The sequence below is a fragment of the Watersipora subatra genome, chromosome 3 (genome assembly GCF_963576615.1).
Source record: "Watersipora subatra chromosome 3, tzWatSuba1.1, whole genome shotgun sequence".
In the NCBI taxonomy this organism is placed as follows: Eukaryota; Metazoa; Bryozoa; class Gymnolaemata; order Cheilostomatida; family Watersiporidae; genus Watersipora; species Watersipora subatra.
In genome coordinates this window covers 53,446,640-53,460,030 of record NC_088710.1, presented here as the reverse complement: position 1 = coordinate 53,460,030, position 13,391 = coordinate 53,446,640, and the positions used below count along the sequence as shown (strand labels likewise).

The window sequence follows — 13,391 nt, the reverse complement described above, 5'->3', positions numbered from 1 at the left end:
AATATAATATTAAAATTGCTCGTTTTTTGAACTAGATTACCTAAAAATTCTCCATTCAAAACCCTTATAAAAGCAGAGCATCCGTTAATAGGTTTTAAACAGATGTCTTTCGTGAAACTTTCTATTTCTGTGAAGGAAAAATTTCTTGTTTTCGCACTCCACAGATAGCATAAGCTGATTTGGTGTAATTCATCGCTTGAAAGTTTATGCGGGACATAAATACAGCGAAGACATTTTGGTATCTATAGTATCTGTTTTGCCCTTGCGTTATAATTATCTGCCATATTAGTTAACCATAACATCGTAGTGTAGTGACTAGATGGGAAAACGTATAAGAATGGCGGCAAACAGGAGTGCTTTTTGTCTTGCATTAACGCATTGGCTAGTCATCAATATTGACATCGTAGTCCATTATAAGGCTGTGTTTTGCTGAAAAAAAAGGACTGCCTCAAATCACAGCTGGGAACTTGCATCGAAAGTGTTTTTGTCACTCATACCAGTTTTCGTTTTTCTAACATCAAAACCAACGCAAAAAGGTGAATCATAAAAGTTATATTGGTACAAATATATGTAATTTTAAAATACTGCCGGCTAAACTTTCGGCGAGGAATACTTTTTAAACTTCCATGGAAGCATTTGACAGCACCGATATGATGGTCAAGGCATGAAATAGATGAATAAAACCACGGACTTTTGGCTGATGAGTGATCTTCATTGTCTACCAGAATAATGTTTACAAGGGAGCTGAGTAGATATACAGACTGCTATGACTAAATACAGTAGTATCTCTGTAAGATCTCCTAATATGGTATCTTTACTCCTACAAACACTTTGCTTGGTTTCAATATCTCTTGCATCATCACCAGCGGCAGGTTCATCTATTATTAGAATATAAATTAATTTAAAATATCACTATTACTATTTAAAGCCTTTACAGAATATAAAACCAAACCAGCTACAAGACTGCTGAACACAAGCACTCTCAGTTCACGAGTGCTTTGATCAATAGACAGCATTAGTGATAGAGGTAGCCTTTATACTGAACCAACATACTGATATATGTCATGAATAAACCTCAGCTTCCCTTGAAAATACTAAAAACTTTTGCTGAGATGTAAAGTTTTTGTACGATAAGGCACTGCGTTCAGATTCAGGAATGAGACATGTGTTTTCTAACTCCAACTTTGGTTTGGGAGAAAAGTTAGATCGATATATATGGCCAAAACAAACCCCCATGTAGGCAATGCTATGTAGCTCATAGCATTGCCTACATGATTATTCCAATGAATAATCATGATAATAACTACACATAAATTCTCGCCATAAGACAAGCATGATAGAACAACTACTGTATGTACATTGCATTTAAAGAAATCACAGTACATATGGCTTAACTGCAATCAGCACATACTATGTGAAGTATGTATAGTATGTACCCCACAAGCAAACTGCCTATACATGTACAGCCAAACTGCCTATACATGTACAGCCAAACTGCCTATACGTGTACAGCCAAACTGCCTATACGTGTACAGCCAAACTGCCTATACATGTATAGCCAAACTGCCTATACATGTACAGCCAAAATACCTATACATGTACAGCCAAACTGCCTATACATGTACAGCCAAACTGCCTATACATGTACAGCCAAAATACCTATACATGTACAGCCAAACTGCCTATACATGTACAGCCAAACTGCCTATACATGTACGGCCAAAATACCTATACATGTACAGCCAAACTGCCTATACATGTACAGCCAAACTGCCTATACATGTACAGCCAAACTGCCTATACGTGTACAGCCAAACTGCCTATACATGTATAGCCAAACTGCCTATACATGTACAGCCAAAATACCTATACATGTACAGCCAAACTGCCTATACATGTACAGCCAAACTGCCTATACATGTACAGCCAAACTGCCTATACATGTACAGCCAAACTGCCTATACGCGCACAGCCAAACTGCCTATACGTGTACAGCCAAACTGCCTATATATGTACAACCAAAGCCCTACATACGATTGGTTTGACATACAAGTTTTTCATCATACAACATTGGAATCTACCAAACATTTTGTTAACAGATAAAGGTATTCTAAACAGTATATGTCAAATCATTTATTTGAGTGACTAACCTTTGCCTTGTTTTATGAGTCTTGCGTGACATAACCGTAATTTGAAAAAAATTTCTATTTGGAATGAAATTATCGCCAATCAAGTAACAAAAACGATTGAAACTACACTACTGTTCAAAATTTCTCTAAACATTGCAGCTTTATATGTGAAAATATACTAGAAATTCCCCTGTCATACAGCCCACGACCTGATAATCGAATAAGTGATAATGGAAAAAAGAAAGGGTACTGCTGGTTGTTGAAAAAGTAGTTGTCAGCAGGAATTGACAGAGTATAGTGTAAATGAGAGTTGTTCGAGATGATATGAAATAAACTTGAGGGAGCACGACAAAAAGGAAATTCTAGTAATCTAGGAATTTGACAGGGGAACTTGTTGGCACATATGACATAGTTGTATTGGAGCATTGTATGTAATGAAATGTTTCTCATTACATCCAGTACATGTGAGCTGTGATATGTTGTTGTCAAGTCTGTCTAGAAAGTTGTTAGGCAGTTCTTGAAAATCAGGACAACGTAAAGATTGAAAATGAGAAATGTGATGAAGGGGGCAGCATTAGGAGGAGCAATATTGTTTTGTGCAATATTTGCATGGTCAATGATGTCCATAAAATCATGATCATCATCTGGAAACAAAGGGACTGCCAAGTCCATGTCATTTACATCGCCTACAACATCTACTAAAGAATTCTCTGAATCAGGTGAGTTGTTGTTATTAATTTGAGTAGCGTGTTGTTGAACATTAGCATTTGATGTTGATGGTTGCTGTGAGGACCTTCTATTTATCCTCCTATTGAGCTGTAATAATTGAGAGACACGTGGACGGCCACTGCGCCGGCCACGATGTAGTGTTCTGGGAAGTTGTATGTCCATGGTAGTTGTCAAGTTGTTTTGAGATTAAATTCAAAAAGTCAATTATGCAAAACAAAAGGTTGTGAAAAATTCACAGCTAATCTACTACTATCTCAAACCTATGTTTTACAACAATAAAATGAATATTAATTAAAGCTGTAGGCCTAACCTACTGTAATGTATGTAATTTAACAACAGCAATAAGGAAATATGTTTATTATATCTCTGAAATGCAATATTAGAAGTAAAATGGCAAGCTGCTGAGTAATATAGACAGTTTGAAAGTTGGTTGTGTTGAATATAGAATGGTTTTGATAGCGATCTAGCAGAAAGCAAGTATGAGCGTTCACACGTCTAGAAGTTTTCTGCAAACTGGAGCAAAATAAAAAAGTGTTTTCGTCATAAAGGGGGGTTGCAGTTCGGCCCTAGCTTGTACATAAGATGTAAAGAATTTTGGTTAACGTTTTAAATAATTTAATGAAACCTTCGGTAATTGGGAAAAAACATAGGCTGATAGACTGTGTACCACAATTTCGTACCTGTAAATCGGTCTACGCCTCAAACGGTCTAAGTTTATTACAGAAGCCTTCGAACAAATAAATTCGAATAATTATTCTTATGATAATTTTACAAAATCAAATAATTATTCTTATAATTAAATATTTTTGCAAGATATTAAAAACGGAAAAATATTAGAAAACTTCAGCAATTAGACAATGCTATAGACTGGTGAAATGCGCAGTTTTTTTGTGTGAAATGCACACGACTTAATCGTTCTATTCTCTGTCGCTCGGCGTTTCGTTTGCCGGTCTTAATTTTGATAAAAATAAGGCTTGTCAAGTTTTAATAACGATTTCAGGCCGAATTAATCTGTCTATTTGTGTATAATCCGATCAGATGGGTCGGTTTTAGGATATTGTCAACAATTTTCAAAGACTTGGTAACATATTTAAATAGGTTTATATGTGTTTTGTATCATTATTATACTTAAACGACTCCATTGCAAAATGGTTGAATTTGTTGTGATGAGATTTCGGTTACAAGGGTTTGCGACGGTGTTGATGAATAATTTTCATGAGTTGTGTGCACATGCATTTATCATAAATCTCTCAAACAATCGCTCCGCTCGTGTTTGGTCGTGGGAAAATGTTAAAAATATATATAGACTAAACAGTTTAGTTTGTGTTAGTTTAATATATATAATTAATACAACACAACATAAATTTTCCTACAAATGATGTAAAATTTGAGTAAATATTTGACTTGACACTGAAAGAAATTGTTAACACAACATCTGATGCTTTTTAAAACATTAGTTTGGGAAATAAATTAAGGATGGCAAAAATTAAAATGTAAATTCAATTATACAGTCATATAAATTATACAGAAGCCCAAAAGTTAGTTTATACTTTACTACGGTATAGCAAGTTACTACGGCATAGTAAGTTACTACGGTATAGTAAGTTACTACGGTATAGTACGTTACTACGGTATAGTAAGTTACTACGGTATAGTAAGTTACTACGGTATAGTACGTTACTACGGTATAGTAAGTTACTACGGTATAGTAAGTTACTACGGTATATTAAGTTACTACGGTATAGTAAGTTACTACGGTATAGTAAGTTACTACGGTATAGCAAGTTACTACGGTATAGCAAGTTACTACGGTATAGCAAGTTACTACGGTATAGCAAGTTACTACGGCATAGCAAGTTACTACGGTATAGCAAGTTACTACGGTATAGCAAGTTACTACGGTATAGCAAGATATGATGGTTTTAACGTTTGAAGCAGATTTCCGAATGAATTAAATTTGTGCATATAAAGTTGGACTGTATAGGATAATTATATGGATACTATGTATATGCAAGACATACAAATAACATACAGCAAACGCTAACAACTCAGTGATTAGCTAATCATGAGTAGGTGGTAAAAAACTTAAAACAAAACGATTATGAGCCGAGTGTACCAGAAAGGATGGCAAAGAAAGATTGCTTTAGATACTTGCCTGACACGAGTTCTGGTTTCTTTTTCTTGCTTTTCTTGCTTTTCTTAGGTTTTTGAATTTCCTCAGTAGAAGGCTCCACTAAAATAATTGCATCCTTTTTAAAATGCATCCTTATTGATTTAGTACGGCACATGTTAAAAACTTCAATGATGTAATACTCCCAATCCACCAAATACAAATTTCACAATATACATGTGCATGTATATACAAAAGCATAACAGCAAGATTAGCAAAAGGTATGAAAAGGCTTTAACAAGCTAAACTTGATATCAAAACTAATCGTAATATTTAACTAACAAAACAATATCTACCAGTTTGCTCCGACAGCTTGCGTTTCTTGTGTTTCTTCTCTTTCATGTCTGGTAGATCCTCAGACTTACTCAGACTCAGAGAAACTTCCTACAATAAATTACCTAAATAGATCTTGTTCTCCAAAGTGTTCCTCCATTAAAAATAATTAACATACTTCAAGTTGGCTGCTGCTATATAGATACACACTAAAATAGTTTCAACTACTGCTGCCACCAATTATGACTATGATATAACGGCTCCATTGCTACAGACTGAGGTCTGATGATAGAAACCACCATCCATGTTGTAAGCAATATAATTCCCCCGAGTATGAACAAAAAGGTTAAAAAGCGGATTATAATACTTGAAGACACACACAAGAGAGACAGACAAACGACAAGTCTATTTATTATGTTAAAAAGAATATGTACAAAGTTTCGTTCGTTTATGCGTACTGCAACAATACATATCTGTGCAAACAGACTAGCGGCTTGGGTAACGATTTCATAATGAATCTTGTCTGTGCCAGCATCAAACTGAATATTGACATTGGTCATGAATATTGCTGTCATTTATTTGTTCATTATTTATTGTTGTAATTGTTATGGTTTATTATTTATTGTTGTAATTGTTATGGTTCATTATTTATTGTTGTAATTGTTATGGTGCATTATTTATTGTTGTAATTGTAATGGTTCATTATTTATTGTTGTAATTGTTATGGTTCATTATTTATTGTTGTAATTGTTATGGTTCATTATTTATTGTTGTAATTGTTATGGTGCATTATTTATTGTTGTAATTGTTATGGTTCATTATTTATTGTTGTAATTGTTATGGTGCATTATTTATTGTTGTAATTGTTATGGTTCATCCAATAATCAGGCTGCTAGTACTGTAACAGAGAATGGTTTTTATCATGCTGACTTTTCTGTATCTCCTGTTGGTATGAATACTAATACCAGACCAACTTTTAGCGCTGAAATGAAATTGTAGGGTTGATTGTATTGTGGCAATGTTTACAATACTACATAATGCTATATACATGACATGCCATATAACTCTAATTGAACGCCATGGCGCTCGATTTTTCAATTTTCTTCTCTAGTGGCGGTAAAATAGAGGTGGCGTTCAAATAAAGGCTGATGTTGTATTTTCAAATGGCTCGTCAGGAATTTGGGAAGATAAATTTAGCCCTTTTACAGGTGACACGAATGTCACCTATATTTTGCACTCTTTTTCTGGTGGAGCGATATTAATCCTTTTGAATGCAATAAATCTGCTAACTTACCGCCAACCTGTCAAAGATCTCTCGTGATAAATATGCATTGAGAAGTCAAAAAACTGTATCTACCGGTTGATATCTATTGTTTGCAATTAACCTGCAATGATATTATAGCCCGTGTCCTGTTTGCAATTTGTTTGAGTTTTCAATTTTTATTTCATTCTAAATTTGAAGACATATTTTTATTTTATATCTATATTCAACAATGTTGCAAAAAAAACTCATTGCACTCATTGATATGTTTGATACAGTTTGCAGCCAAAACTAGCTATTTATGTGCAATAGAAGAGTTACGAGCGTCGATCCATTGTAAGATCAGATTACTGCAATGATGCTATCAAATAATATGCTATGAAATTGCAAATTTAGAAGTTATAACACAATAATCTATCAAGCGCTACAAATATATATTCAAGAACAAGTGACATAAATGAACCATAATTATAATACATGCGGAAAGAAAAATTATCATTTCTGAAACAAAAATATTTGCATTGTTTGCTCGGCCAGCTGCGTTCTGATTGTTGCTTTCGATAAAACAAACATCTTCTGGGTGTTCAATACTTTCCACAATGTTTTCTGACCTCAACCCTTCTTCTGCACTGCTGAACTAGTTGATATTAGCGTCCAAACAATTTTTTAGCTGAACTTTTTAGCAAAACTTACAGCCTAAAACTAGTCATTCATATACTATCATAAATGTAAACCATGTACTTCAAAGTATTGAGACCGCATTAAACAAGGAACTACCATTAGTCTCATACGGTAATTATGTCTATGATGTTGCTTTCAAAATGTTATGAAGAAAAAAACTTCGAGAAAAGACTTGGAGTTGGACAACGAGAGAATTAATTGTGTTTGATGTAAACGATTCATTATTGATACGATTTTGTGGACCCTTTTCTGCTGATCAATTGCTATTATGGGTTCGTCAGGATCAAAGAATTTTCAAGTAGCAGTCAAATGGAGGTGGTGTTCAATTAAAGGGTGGCGCTCTATTTTTCAACCACTCTTCCATAGTGGCAGTCAATTAGAGGTGGCGTTAAAATAGAGGTAGCGTTCAATTAGAGGATTTACAGTGTATCATTTTCAAAATACTGACTACTTGTCAACATTACGTGCTGTCACGGCGCCAGCGCGTATGCAATACAATGTCTTGGCAATTACATTGGCAATAATGTGAGATGAGAACTATATTATCTCTCCTGCTTTGGCCATATTTTTATTATTCATTAATTTGTAAGCAATTATCATTTGGTTTCACAGTATACGGCTAGTCAACTTCTGAAAAACTGTCTAAAAGGTAAAAATGATTTGGAGTTTTTAACCTTTGCAGACAAAAGAATTTATGATTGATCAATTGATTGATATTACTTATTGTTTGACCTCGCCATTCTAAAACAAAAAACAAAAATTTTTGTGCTGGCTCTGGTTGTATAGTTGTGTTATCGTATGGTGATTGCAGCGATACTGACTGTACATACATGTATGTAGTAAAGAAACAGAATGACAATCTAATGAGCAAAAGTGTGTGAAACTATTGGATTAACAAAACACACTGTTTTTCAAAAAATTGATGAATATAAATCAGTTTTCAAAGGCCTAAGACAAGTGAACAATATTTCATATAATATCAAGCGATAAAATGATCAAATGATAAAAAGCCATATGCTATCCATGTTCCTAGGGCTGTACCGATATATCTTTTCGATGAAACCAAAGTGAAGCTCAAGCGAATGGTAGATCTAGGAGAGATAGGAGAGGTCATTAAGCCAACAAATTGGTGTTTCCCTATGGTGGTAATCCCTAAAAGCAATTGTACTGTCAGAATATGTTCTGATGCGACTCTGCTCAACAGATATGTCAAGAGTGAAGTATTCCTAATGTTAACAGTTAAAGACAGCTTGTCACGTGTATCAGGGACAGTTTCTTCAAATTCGATGCTATTAGTGGATTCCAAAAGATATCACTGTGTAAACATTATAAAGTTTAACTACCTTCCTGACACCATTTGGGAAGTTCGCATAAAAAAAACTTCCATTTAGACTATTCTTCACCAGAACTCTACTGAAAGATGTGGAGAATTCTAGAGGGATCTGAAGTATTGGCACATATGGATGATGTGCCAGTTTTTAGAAGAGACGAGGCTAAACATGATGAGAGATTAAAGCAAGTATTGAAGAAGATCAAAGGTACATGTATGACTCAAAATAAAAATAAATGTGAATTCAAAATATCAAGTGTATCTTTCCTTAGACACACAATAGATGCCGAAGGCATACATGCCAGTGAGGAAAGAATCAAGAGTATATTGGACTTCCAAACTCCAACAAAGCCAAGAGATATCAAAATCTTTTTAGGATCGGTGAATCAGTCAGCCAAATTTAGTCCCAACAAAGCAACAACTATCAAAGCTCTAAGGGGTCTTCTCCAGAAGAACTTTGACAATGTGACAAATTTTGACTAGACATGGGAATGTAAGCAACAAAAGGCATTTGAACAACTCAAGAGGGAGTTCCTGAAATCTCCAATGCCGGTTCCATATGATGTTAATCAGAGGACATTACCTTCCACAGTTGCATCCAAGAGTTAGGGCCAGTCATCTTTAAACAACCAGACAGTAGTGAGAAGCGGGTGGCAACAGCAAGCTGAGCTCTAACTCAATCGGACAAAGGGTATGCTGTCATAGAGGAGGTATTCAAACTAGGCATAGGAGAAATATTGCAAGTATCTACTAAGACTGGAAGACTTCGCTGTTAAAACGGATCACAAGCAGTTTGTTCCGATTTTCAGTTATCTACCTTCGGACAAGACAACTTCAAGGACGCAGAAATTCAAACTAAGGCTGATGCTCAACAAGTTCCACGTAGTTTTTGCTGCGTAAAAGAATACAACTCGACTAATGCTCTCTAAATGTACTCTACAAGCAACCTGACAGTACATGTTATTTGTGCAACAGAAGAAAGAAGTAAACAGCTTCAAAATGGCCATTCCTGCCAGTGACACTCTCTTTGAGAGCCTATCAAAATCTCAGAGATCTGATGATATGCTTCAGGGGGTGAGGTAAAATGTAGAAAAAGACTGGCCAGCATATCTGTCATGTAGTGATGATGTTCGAAGAATTTAATAGAGGAAAAGGAGCTATGTCGGTTTACCGTTCCCATGACCTGCTCTTTTACCATGACAGGGTCATCATACCTTTACTGACTGGTAATCCTAGAATTACCTAGGATTAGCTTTCCATAGCTTTCTAGTAATCCTAAAAAGCTATGGAAAGCTATAAATGAAGCTTGTGGATGCAAAAATAGCTGTCCTTCGACTATTGAAAAGCTTATAGATAATGATAAACACACCCTTTGTGAACCCTTAGATATAGCAAACTCTTTTAACACTTTCTTTACTGAAATAGGGCCAAATCTAGCTAATATAATTCCATCCTGTCCAAGCTATCCATTCTCTGAGCAAACGCAACATAAACCATCTACTTTTCATCTAATTGATGCTGACTTGGTTGTCAAACTCTTAAAAAATTTAAATGAGCACAAAGCTGAAGGTATTGATGGAATTCCTGCGAGGTTAGTTAGGGATAGCGCGGACTACATTGCCGCTCCTTTAGCGCACATAATAAATCAATCTATCCTGACTAGTTCAGTGCCTTCTAAAATGAAATGTGCCAAAGTTTTACCTATATATAAAAACAAATTAGTAAATCCAGTCTAACTAATTACCGCCCTATTTCCATACTCCCAATTTTTTCTAAAGGGTTCGAATCAGTATTAGACACCCAGCTACAATTGCACATTCAAGAAGAAAATATAGTATCTAGCTCCCAATATGGTTTCCAATCAAACAAAGGTACTCACCATGCTGTAATAGAATTTGTGAGCAATGCATTTGCAGCGCTAAACTCCAGCTTGGTGATTATTGGTATATTTATAGACTTTTCGAAGGCATTTGATACCCTTGACCATACAATCCTCTTGCATAAACTTCAAAACCTAAACTTTCAATACAACTCTATTGATCTAATAAAACACTACCTAACTAATAGAACACAATGTGTAAATGTAAACAAAGTCACATCTCAGTCTCTAAACATTACCTGTGAGGTACCCCAGGGATCTATCTTGGGTCTTACCTTATTCCTCCTCTATATCAATGACTTAGTTGAAAGCGCAAATTCTTTTGAAACAATTCTGTTTGCAGACGATACCACTTTATTTTTTGAGAGTAACAATCTAAATAGAGACATAGCTCAAATCAACCTGAACCTAGAGAAGTTAAAATTTTGGTGTTTTGCTAATAAACTGACGTTAAACGTAGATAAAACTAATTATATGATAATTAAAAATCCCCAAAACAGACTTCAATTAAACGAAGTGGTTTATTTAAATGACAGACAACTGAATTACTCAGATAACGTTAAATTTCTTGGAATTATCATTGATAGCTCACTAAGCTGGAAAGACCATATTGACAGCCTCCGTTCAAAACTTAGACAAAGCTTGGGTCTGATTTATATAGCATCAGGATTATTACCTAGAAATGTTTTGATTTTGCTTTACAACAGTCTGATCAACAGTAAAGTCAACGGAGTCACCTAAATAAAATTTTGGTAATTCAAAATCGACTATTGAGAATAGTTTTTAATAAACCCCCCACCTATCATACTTCTGATCTTTACAAAAAAGCAAATATTCTACCTATTCATGAATTATATCTTTTACGTATTTGCACATTGGCTCATTCTGAATTTAAAAGCTATATTAAATCTAAGCCAGATCCACCTTATGATACCAGAAACTCTCAATTTTCTCTTCCCTTGCCACCTTCGACCTCTGCTGCTGGCCACAGGCGTTGTGCTTACCAGCTGGCGGCTGCCTGGAACGGACTGCCGGTCGGATTGAGGCGGATTGGAAATCACACTGTTTTTCGAACTACTCTGAAACAATGGCTCCTTGACTCTCTGACATAGCTTTTTTTGTTGCAGTAAATGAACTTTTGTTTTTTTGTTGACTGTCTACCCGGGCTCTGCACCTCGACTAGCTACGCTATTGTGCACGTGGGCCCTCATCATTAAATATAGATTGATTTTTCTATTATGTTTCTTTGATTCTTGATGAAAATACAAACTAACAAACAAACAAACTGGAGAGGAGAGATGTACTTAATCGTATTCATGAAGGGCATTTATGAATAGCCAAATTTAGTGAAATGGCAAGGGCAGCTGTGGAGTGACCGACTATGTTCTCAAGAGGGAGATGTTGCATAGTTGTATACATGTATATTTTGGAGTTATGCTTCAGGTCTTCAGAATACAAAACTGGTTTGTTTTGGAACTACTCCAGTTTTAGTTTTTGCACTCGGAGACTAATGCACTTTTATCTCAGTAGTTTTTTTACAATATATTATCTGATATAAATATTGAATAATAGCAACATATAAAACATATCAATACAACAGTTCCTATATTAGAATATTTGCAGGTATTAGGATTTCATTTTGCACGGTTACTGTACAACTTTTCCGCACATAATAGAAGACAGAGAGCACGTTATTCTGAAAACTTCTGAGATAGTCACAGACTTTTAAATTTTTGTATAACCAAACCACCAAAACTAAACCACAAGGCAAACCTAGGAACATCCGTTCAGACCAGATCACAACGCGATAGCAATAGCGACAACGAGCAGAAGGGTTAGCAAAATTGCAAAGCATATATATCTAACCATGTTAGCACGGTTAAAATGTAGAATAAAAAATTTGTAACTTCGGCATAGTAAATTTATTTACACTTGCTAAGGCCTTCTATAGATAAGCTTCGTTTCAGTTACAAAAACTCATTTGAGATGTACAAAACAAACAACAAAAATTATTACAATGTAGCATTTCTACTGTAGACATTATCTTGACGATATTGATTTGCTACTAGTGACCAATGATATACAGCCCCCAACCAAAAAATTAGGCCTGGATGAAGATGCAAAACGAATACAACCTTTCTCACGACAAACCCTTCAGCAGACTTGATTTTCCAGCTATACATCGATATAGATGTTTCAGATGGAAAAATTCATAATAAAACTTGCAACTATATACGTTCATAACTTTACTAAATTTACAATAAATGAAGACACCAATTAATTTCTTAAAACGCAGGAATAGTAACTTATTTTTAACAATGCTGTTCTATCATTTTCTTGAACCGAACCACGTGCAGTTTGCAGCCCTTTGTATACATCTTTGTTCATAGAAGTAATGTAAATTTGCTAAGCGCATATTAGTTCTATTGTGACTGGACGCTCCACGAATCACAGCTTATTAAGCGGTCATAGCCAATGAGCTTACTTTAATCCTACAGGGCGACTAAAAGTACCAGCCTGAGTCTACGATTACCGTATGAGAGTTTAGACAATGACGTTATAGCTAGCTAGCCGTGGTGGCGGAAATGCCACGCCTCCAATTTATAACATGTTACTGAGACACTAACTTTTAAAAAACCTCCAAAATCCTACTTCAAATGTCTAAACTCTTCTACGTTCCACTCAGGTACCAGCAAACTATTATACGTAGCCTTGGTAAAATAGGTACACCGCTATACAATGCTGGTGTGGATCCTGAACTTATATAATACAGTAAAAATTTATTCCAACAACTGAAAACCATGAGCACTAAAAGATTGTGATTTATATAGATATATCCAATATGGCTATAATATTTTCATCAATGTCTTCTATTATTTGGTAGGTAAAGAACAGAATTGTGTTTAGCATTTACAAGTAGGTAACTAAATATATTTTAA

General features: G+C 35.1%; 1 long non-coding RNA gene across 1 annotated transcript; it reads right to left on the bottom strand.

Annotated features, from left to right (window-relative positions):
- Positions 1–5,013: 5,013 nt before the first annotated feature.
- LOC137389496 (uncharacterized) lies at positions 5,014–12,847 on the bottom strand. The gene is made up of 3 exons (XR_010978068.1): positions 12,801–12,847; positions 5,325–5,412; positions 5,014–5,091 (listed from the first exon to the last, which is right to left on the bottom strand). It is a non-coding gene; the product is annotated as an uncharacterized lncRNA (long non-coding RNA).
- Positions 12,848–13,391: the final 544 nt, after the last annotated feature.